Raw genomic sequence first — 10,212 nt, forward strand, 5'->3', positions numbered from 1 at the left:
AAGTATAAGTTCAAAATAATTTGGCCAAGCAGGAAAAATCAAGTTAACATTGTTATCAATTTTGAGTAACACACAGTTGTAGCACAGGGTTTGGTGTGAACAGCCGATTGATTGAACCGGGCCCATTCAACCTACAGGCCCTCGTGTCTTTGCGAGGATTAAAGATATAAAAAACATTGTTTTTGAGATGACCCCCTACACGAAATGCTTCACAGCATAATACATTATGACAAGGCCGGACACTTCGGTGTACCCCACCCGCCTGCTTTGCCGATCGCTACGCTACCATCGCATGTAATCGATTAAAACCAAATATAAACATAATCACGGATGATAGGCCTATCGAGCATCACTCATGACACCAACCAATTCTTTATTGTTATTTCTGCAAGTCGGTTGAAACCCGATTTTGACTCTCAACTAAACGATCTTGAATCATTTGAGTTTTTTAAACATATTTAGAACTACTTGACAAAATAGGTGTATTTTTATGATTGGAAATTGAAATTAGTAACTGCGATTGATAGTGGCTGTATCCTCAAAGTGATTTAAAGTATCGTGAAAATAATCTTTTTTCTGACTCTCTTTCGTTCCTTCAGGCTTTTAAAAATCTTTTTTGCAAACATGTACTTTTAATATAAATTATTGAATTATATAATGATCTTGCTACTGGCCAATACGACTTCGTCCTCTGTTGGTTATCCAGCCATGTTGGAATCTCTGGTAACACAATGACTGATCTTGCTGCCAAGGCAGCACTCAACAAACCTGTGACACAACTTCAATTCCATACTCCGATTACAAAGCTTCCATTAGATCGTACATCTCGTGATCTGATGCAGAAGAAGTGGGACACTCAAGTTGGTCTGAATAAATTACATGAAATAAAACCCTATATTGGTTACACCTACTTGTGTGGTCAATCTACATTTGAAGAGGTCATTATGCGACGATGTCGTATTAGCCACACTAGATATACGCATGAATACCTGTTAACAGATGAATTCCTACGTTTTGTATCCCTTGTGGTGAAAGTATCACAATCGAACTTGTCACGGTATTATTTTTTTTCCATCACAAGGGAGAAATATTTCAATGTCAAAACAGTTAATCAGCTTTTTTTTACAACGTTAATTGTCAATTAATAATTGATTTTTTAAAGGAAATAAAATTGTTACATAAATTTTGAATGATATGTTTTGTAAATAAATAAATGGTATTTTAAACACAGTAGTATAAACTAGTAACTCAGATTGTTCGTGGTTGTGTCCTAAAAGGGGGTAAAGTAGAGTAAACTTATGTTTGCCCCTGATAGGGTACGTAAGTCCTAAAACTTTCAAAGTTAAATTTAAGCTTACAAGATTTATGAACGTAGTATTTTTGTTCTTTTAAATTTCGGCTAATTTTTTCCTACAATCGCCAGGGGCTGAAGGGATGGTGTGAATCCATACTGTAAGTGTCCATGGTCCCTAGTATGGTGATCTGCCTTTAGTTGTTGGCGATATATAACCTGTTCTTATATTGTCTTCTGTGATTAAACTATTTTAGATTTACATACTAGTTTTATATTCATATCTGTCATAGTCTAGCCTATTTTACTGTCTTTCGCTGACAGGTTTTATAATTTAGCTTTATTTTGTTGTGAAATTATTAAATAGGAAATATTGAGGTCAGACATAGTATGCGTATGTGTAGACGTATCTCACAGCTGTGAATGACGTCTGTACGTATTAACTGTGCCCAGAGTTTATTGTATAGCGATGAAAGTACTTACCATGTTGAGGGCGATCAGTCTTGAGGTCAGACATAGTATGCGTATGTGTAGACTATCTCACAGCTGTGAATGACGTCTGTACATATTAACTGTGCCCAGTGTTTATTGATTGTAATTAGCGATGAAAGTACTTACCATGTTCAAACTTTATTTCTCCACTGAGGGAGGGTGTTACGTGGTAGTGTCCTCCACTGTGATACAATGTTTCAAGTGTAATGCATTGTACCTGTTAATATTCAGTTGATGACAATGATGTGTTCTATATTTGCTCTCAAAGTAAATTTCAAACTTACCAGGATTTTAAGCGTAGAATTATTGTGATTTGAATTATGCCTAAATTTGACTACAATCGCTGGCTGCTGAGGGGATGATGTAAATCCAGCTAGGGTCCATGTAGGTAGCAAAGGTACTGTAAGTCCCCCTGGTCCCTAGTAGGGTGATCAATCTTCAGTTGCTGGTGATCTATAGCCCGTTCTTATATTGTACTGTTGTCTCTCGTGATATATTTTTATGATAGCGTACTAGTTTTAAATTAAAAGATGTGATATTAGTAGTTTTACTGTCCTTCGATGACAGGTTATTATGTTATACATTGTTTGATTTGAATATTGTTCTCGTCACGATATGGCAGCAATATTGCCGATGTGACGTTAAGTTTTAACTCACTCACTCAATCATTTGCTATATTTGAAGAGTGATCTAGTCACTGTACAAATACCTTTGTCATGGATTATCACAGAACAATACAACTCATACACAGGGGATTCACAAACACATAGTACATAACACTGAAGAACTTGATATACAAACATCAAACATCAACAAATCAGGCCAAATCAACATTTTCGCTGACACACTATCACGAGTGGGTCGAGGGTATTCCTTTTTTTGAGTACAGACATAGTATGCACATCTGTAGACGTATCTCGTAGCCTGTAAGTAGCAACTATGCACAGCAGGTTTGGTTGTGTACAGTACTTTCACATGCTTGTTGGGAACCTTTGTCATAATTACGTTTCTTATGAATAATTATAGAACGATACAGCTGAGGACACAAACAAACAGTAGACAACATTGAATCACTTGATATTAATTGTCATATAAAACTTGTACCGTCCGAGTGAAACACTTATCCTGTTGTTCGAAAAGACGTTAACATATGGTACTTGTTGGTCCATGCCTGGCGCTCGGCATTAATGGGTACAACAGGGACTAGTCGGCTCGGAGTCAGTATAATGTGTCTGAGTGGGGTATTCTTGCTTAACTGCGGCATGGTATTTCAGTGGGCTAGCACTATAAAACCAGCTTACGTCTGGGCTAGTACAAGCAGCCGCACATACACATACACACGCATGCACGTCGTCATATGAGCGAAGTATTTTCAAGCATGACATAAACCTAATTTCGCCTCACCTCACCTCACTTATCCTGTTGTGCCATGATCAAACCGCCGTTCTAACAAAGGGCGTTATATGATATACAGTACCTTTAATCTTGTACCTTCCATCTGTCCTCGAAGACGTGTACAAAGTTTAACATTGTGTTACAGTTCCACCATTGTGTGACCTCCATACCGCCTCAAAGACTGGGGACCTGTCAAAGGTGACGTTGATATTGTCACAGGGAGAGTCGGACATTAATTGTCAAGAATGGATTGGAAGAACACCGGTGATGTGGGCAGCCATTGGGGGACATAGAGAAGTGGTGGAGTTACTTGTAAGTAAAGGGGCTAACGTATCACTGGTCGATAAATACGACATCAACGTCCTTCACTCAGCCTGTATGGGAGGAGACATCGAGGTGGTCAAGTATGTCCTCTCACAGAACATATTGGACATCAATGGTAGAGCACGGTGCAAACGAACACCTGTGTTGATGGCAGTAGAGAACGGGAACAAAGACATGGTCGACTTACTGGTAGGTAAAGGAGCTAACTTAAAACAACGAGATAGAGACAGTAACAACATCCTTCACTGTGCCTGTCGGGGAGGAGATATAGAGTTGGTGAAGTATATCCTCTCTCTGGACATGTATAACATAGATACTGAACAGAGGGGACTGTCAGCAGTGATGATAGCAGCAAAATGGGGACACAAAGAAGTGGTGGAATTACTCGTACAACTTGGAGCTTCTTTGTCAAAGATAGCTTACAGCAAAGACAACATCCTTCACCTGCCCTGTTACAGAGGACATCTCGATGTAATGAAATATCTCCTCTCACTGAATGTTGGGGACATCAACAAGAAGGGATGGAACTTTCGGACACCAGTAATGACAGCGGCAGCAAGGGGACATAAAGAAATGGTGGAATTACTCGCACAACAAGGAGCTGTTCTGACATTCAAGGAAAGATCCGGTGACAACATCCTTCATTTGGCCTCTAAATCTGATAATGCGGATTTGTTGAAATATGTCATCTCACTGAATGCGGTGGACATAAACAGTAGAGGCTGGAGGAATAAGACAGCACTGATGAAAGCAGGAGGAAACGGATTTAAGGCAGGGGTCGAATTACTCGTAACAAATGGAGCTGATGTGTCACTCAAAGATGATGGCGGTAAGAACCTTCGTTATCACGCCCGAGGAAGTAGGGAGATACTGAAATATATAAGGTCACTTCGTAATTTGAAACATCAACGTTGAGAACTAAAAGAGATCGAGAGTCAGCAGCCAAAAAAACAAGTCGACAACAAAGGGAACAACGACGAAACCAACGATACCATTTGGACCTTCTTGTGACAGTCATACACACAGACACACACAGACACACGGGCATACATAAACAAAAAACACACATCACTTCGATTTGACATTAAACACCGTAGAACATTTCACTCTGCATACACACTTGAATGCATATGCCCATGTCACAGACATAAACTGTTGGCTCTGACAAGTTCACATTTCACAAGTGGATAATAGTGGCATAAGTTTACATAGAATTGACTATTGAGTTGTGGATGTAAAACAGTCAAAGACGTTGGATCAATATGGTAACGCAGTTATTAGTGTTGCTGTCAATGTATCCAGAGCAATAGCTCCATCTTTACAGCCGAAGCAGACAACATTTTACCTGCTCTTAAGTATATCAATAAACAATGTAAATATAAACAATACATTCTATTTTCAGATTCTCTTTCTTGACTTCAGGCTATTAAATGCATATCAGATAAACATCCAATTTGTCTTGAATTTTTTAAAACTATAAATCTATCTTGCCAGTGGCCAACCAGAAAGCGGAAGGTCGCGGGTTCAATCCCCCACCGCGTCATACCAAAAGATGTTAAAATATGGTATTTGTTGATCCCTGCATGGCGCTCGGCTTAAATGGGTACAACAGGGACTGGTCGACTCGGAGTCAGTATAATGTGTCTGAGTGGGGTATTCATGCTTCACTGCGGCATGGTATCTCAGTGGGCTAGCACTATAAAACCAGCTTCAGTCTGGGCTAGTACAAGCAGACGCACATACACATACACACGCATTTACGTCGTCATATGAGCGAAATATTCTAAATTCTAAATTCACCTGCTACTGGCCAATATGACATCGTCTTCTGTTGGTAACCAAGCCATGTTGGAATCACTGGTAACACTCAACAAGTCTGTGACACCACATTGATACACTACAGTGAATATAAAACTGTCATTAGACCTTATATCCGTGATCTAATTGCAAAAGACGCTGGACAGCCAAGTAGGTATAAATAAATTACAAGCAATAAACCTCATATATTGGTTACGCCTACTATTCGATGATGTCGCATTGACCACAGTAGATATACACACGACATTTTACTAAAAGGTGAAGTAAGAGCCAAAATTGAGATTGCACTATCTCTTCAGTCAGTGTCACCTGTAACTCACTCTTTACTCAGTGTCACCTGTAGGGAGATCTTTACTCAGTGTTACCTATAGGGAGATCTTTCCTCAGTGTCACCTATAGGGAGATCTTTACTCAGTGTCACCTATAAAGAGCTCTTTACTCAGTGTCACCTGTAGGGAGATCTTTACTCAGTGTCACCTATAGGGAGATCTTTACTCAGTGTCACCTATAGGAAGCTCTTTACTTAGTGTCACCTATAGGGAGATCTTCACTCAGTGTTACCTATAGGGCGATCATTACTCAGTGTCACCTTTAGGGAGCTCTTTACTCAGTGTCACATGTAACTTGTCGAGCGCCGCAGTTGTCGCTCGAGGTCGCCCACTACGAGGGGCATCTGCTACCGCATTCTGCCGGCGATATCTCTCCCAGAGCCGAGAAATGGTGCTTTGGTGAACATTCATGCGTCGGGCAACTTGCCGTTGAGACTGGCCAGCTTCAAGCAAACCAATGGCGATATGACGGTTGGCTTCACTTAGACGTGGCATTTTGTGTTCATCCACAATATTCCAAATACAGTGAATAAGCGACAGACAGCGATCAACCTTACATGCCCATCATTGAGACTATCTGATCCCCAACTTTCACGGACATTGCAAGTGAATTGTGTATTCTGTGACACTATATGCCGACATTGAAAATCATGCTGTTAAATACAGGTATTTTACGGATAGTGCATTATGTTATGATGCTTCAAAACATCACAGGGGGTTCGACACCTCTTTGTAAATGTCTTAAGACCCCACACACACACCCCCCCCTTTTCAAAATTCCTGGATCCGCCCATGGAGTGGATTTGTGATGAGATATGTGAAATTGAATATGTATGTCATGAACTTTGAACATGGGAAGTTGAAGTGAAAACTTGAATATGAACTATGCATCTGAGAAGAATGAACAGGAATTATGAGAATGAAAACTGACATGAGATTTGGAATAAAGGAGCAGACAATGACATGAATCTTCATTTTGTTTACTACAGATGAGGATCCTCAGTCCCTTGTGATGAGAGAATCACTTTTAGGCATGTCCTGCTTGACTGCATTGATTGCTCCATTAAAAGGATAAATGTTATATCAAAAAAGAAAAGGACCTTTTTAACCACGTTCATTCTCATTATGTTTTTTTCATATTTTTCATGTACAAGGTGATGTTTTTAATAACGTTTTAGATTATAATTATTTACAGAATTTTTTTGTGGTTCTGCCCCTCGACGGGGGTTGAAGTACTGTAAAATTATTGTCCTCCTGAGAGGATATGTAGGTTCAATTTCAATCATAGTATTGTTATTTTGACTACTGCATTAATATTTTTATTTTGTACTGTCCTGATGCAAATTTAATCTTAGAGAGATACGCTAGATTGTGGCAGCAGCTATGTTGAAGAAACATCCTGCCCCATTGACATCAAGTTCAAAGAGCACAAAACCTCGGTAGAGAAATCAGATCTGAAGGCAGCCCTTTTTGAACACATTGTAAACAATCCATCACACTCCATTGTCTGGAAAGCAACAACCATCTTAGCATGAAACATCCATGATTGGCGATGACGCAAGATTTAAGAGTCTATAGGCATCAAATGATTAGCGCCACAGTTGAACAGGGATCAAGGGGTTTACCTACCCAATTCCTCGAAAATCACTTAGGTCATGGATTCATCAACCCTGCCTTTCGTATCTTATCCCAGCTTATGTATATCATCAGACTACCAGCCAAACTTTTGTACAACTATTATACTCAATGGCTTCTATCATAAACTCACTTAATCTACTGTAACAACACATCTGCCTTTGTGTATTTTAATCTCTTTCATCGTACAATCCTCTTATAATCCCCTTTTTATTGTATATACATGCTTAAAATCACTCTGGCTTCAAGGACATTACTAGTATATATATCCTGTATATCTGATATTTAGCATTCACCTGACGAAGGGGGGTGGAATAGCCCAGAAACGTTGTGTATACAATAAAGAAGAAGTTGGCATCCATAACATTTTGTCTTATACATGCTAGTTTTAATTCTTGCTTCTGTGATATCCTATCTGGTTTTACTGTCCTTTATTGACAGGTTTTACTGTCCTTTTTTGACAGGTTTTACTGTCCTTTGTTGACAGTTGTTACTGTTCTTTTTTTTGACAGGTTTTACAGTCCTTTGTTGACAGTTTTTTTCCAATTACATTGTTACTAGTTCTAGTCACGATATGGCAGAAATACTGTCGATGCGACTACTTAAACTAACTCACTCATTAACTCACTGCTGTGTTAAGTAATGATGATTCTAATATCCTCCTCCCAAAGATTGTATAATACTAGATAATACAGACACAAAACATCCGATGGCAAAGGATTGTAAAATAGTAAACTATAGAAAACAGGCAGATGAGTTAATATTCCTGTAGATAAACAAGGTGTGAACTATGTGTAATGAAGGCTACATCGAAAATGAATACCATTTTTTGATGGTTGTTGTTCAGTATAAAACACTGTGTGAGAAGGACACACCTACTAAATATATGTCATACCCAACGCGTGATAAGTATAACATGCGCTTGGCATTTTCTTTTTTTTTTTTTATGGTGACCAATAACACCCTTCTGGTCAGGATAAGCACAAATGTGGACTGTTATCAGATATGACTAGGTTTAGTGCAGTTTCTACTGGCCTAAATGCCCAAAAAGGAAGAATTTGAGGGAGGACAAGAATTTTCCAGCCTTTTCAGTTCAATTTCCATTTTTCTCAATTCTATTTCCTTTCTTTCTCTTTCACTTTCCATTTCTTCCTCCATTTCAAACTTTTTTCATTTCCCTTTCTTCTTTTTCTTTTCTATATTCTGTTTCTTTTTCTATTTGAATCCTTTTTAGTTTTTTTTGTTTTTTTTCATTTCCAATTGGTCCCAATATCTTTCTTCAACCATTTCCAAAACTTCATGTCCAAAACCTCCCTCATCAATATAGTGATTCAACACAATTTGCAAAGCCTGAAATTTCCTCATATTAGGTTTGGCCTCAAGTATTTATAAATGAAATCAATTTCACAATAGGTCTCAATGTCAAATGAATTCTATGCCGGACGAGCCCCCAATTTTGTTATGGTGAATAAATTGCCGTGACAAAAGGTTTAAAGGTCACATGCAACGTAAAACACAACTTTGCAGATTCTGATACCTTTCGGTATGGACGTACCGAAACAAATCGTCAAAAATGCAAATTCAACTTATAAAGTTGAAAAATAACGCGATGAAAAAAACCGCGCGAAATCGGAGTTCAAACGTTTCACTAATTTTCCCCAGACTTTTCTGGGGAAAACGGGTTTCAACAGCTGGGCTGCGCTCATAGCACGTGCGCAAGTAAATAGGTTTGCGCAGCTTGGAAGCGGTTGTCGGGTGAATACTCGGTGAAGGCTTTGGTGTAAGCTATTTTTCTAATGTTTTGTTGATATCTCACAGGCGCGAGCTTTTTATATGTTATGACAGTAAATGAACTGTTTATATAATTTCATTTGTCTATTTCACCATACGTTCTTCTTACCGAGACACTTTCTCAGTTCGATACTGAAAAGCAATGTCATTATTTAGCGTTGACAGAATTTCTAACTGTGATATAGATATGTCGTTGTCACAGACAAAATTCAATGTCTTGTTTTATTGACACCTGTGTGTCTGCCTGCCTGTCTGCTAACGACAATATTCAATACACAACTGCTATCACTGACCACATGCAATTTGAACTTAACACCAATCAGGCTATACACCATAAACAAAACGCATTGATTTATGGCCCGAGTTCGGTCTCTGTCACATTATGAAATTACACAGACAGGCAGGTGTGATACTTGAACACATGACATGTTATGATGTCTGTTGATTGCAAAATGTTATACACAAAAAATTAGCATGTATTTACAAAACCCAACATCTCTATATATACACACACAATGAGCCGTGCATGAGGGCGGCATCTGCAAATGAACCAGCCGTTACACTTGAGTGCACACCCACCCGCTCTGACTGGGTTCGGTATCCCGGCTGCTTCGTTTCAAGGGAGGTAAACCCAAGTACAAAATATTGCACTTTTGATTTGCGATTATACGCTTATAATTTTGTTTATTTGTTTTTTCATAATGAGCAATGCATATTATATGTCATGAAGAAGTGACAATTGTGTTGTAATTATGTTTGATTTTTTAGTTTCATGTGACCTTTAAAAGTTCCCTTTGAACCAGCAAAATAAAGCTCAGACAAGTCTTAAATATTCAATAATGTATTGAACAAACAATGAGCAGGGTACAATGAATCACAATACAGATTTCTAGTACAATGCAATTGAGTCACAAATCTAAAGTGATGGGTCACAAATACAAAATATTAACTCACCAGAGTGTTGACATTTACAATGAGAGCAGACATACTAATAGCAGCTTGTTTACAATGTCAGCAGACAATCGGTCTTGGCGAAGTTGACAGACAGACGACGACGGTAGGCAGATGGCGACAGACAGATGTACACAACACAACAACCAGCCTTGATATAACTCTTACACAGTTCTCGAGCATTCT

At 38.7% G+C, this 10,212-nt stretch overlaps 1 long non-coding RNA gene across 1 annotated transcript; it reads left to right on the forward strand.

Moving 5' to 3' along the window:
- The first annotated feature begins 8,697 nt into the window (after window positions 1-8,697).
- On the forward strand, window positions 8,698-9,989 carry LOC124262773. The gene is made up of 2 exons (XR_006894693.1): window positions 8,698-8,780; window positions 9,864-9,989. It is a non-coding gene; the product is annotated as an uncharacterized LOC124262773 (long non-coding RNA).
- Window positions 9,990-10,212: the final 223 nt, after the last annotated feature.

Source organism: Haliotis rubra, unplaced genomic scaffold, assembly GCF_003918875.1.
Source record: "Haliotis rubra isolate DU_JTF1 unplaced genomic scaffold, ASM391887v1 Scf854, whole genome shotgun sequence".
NCBI lineage: Eukaryota > Metazoa > Mollusca > Gastropoda > Lepetellida > Haliotidae > Haliotis > Haliotis rubra.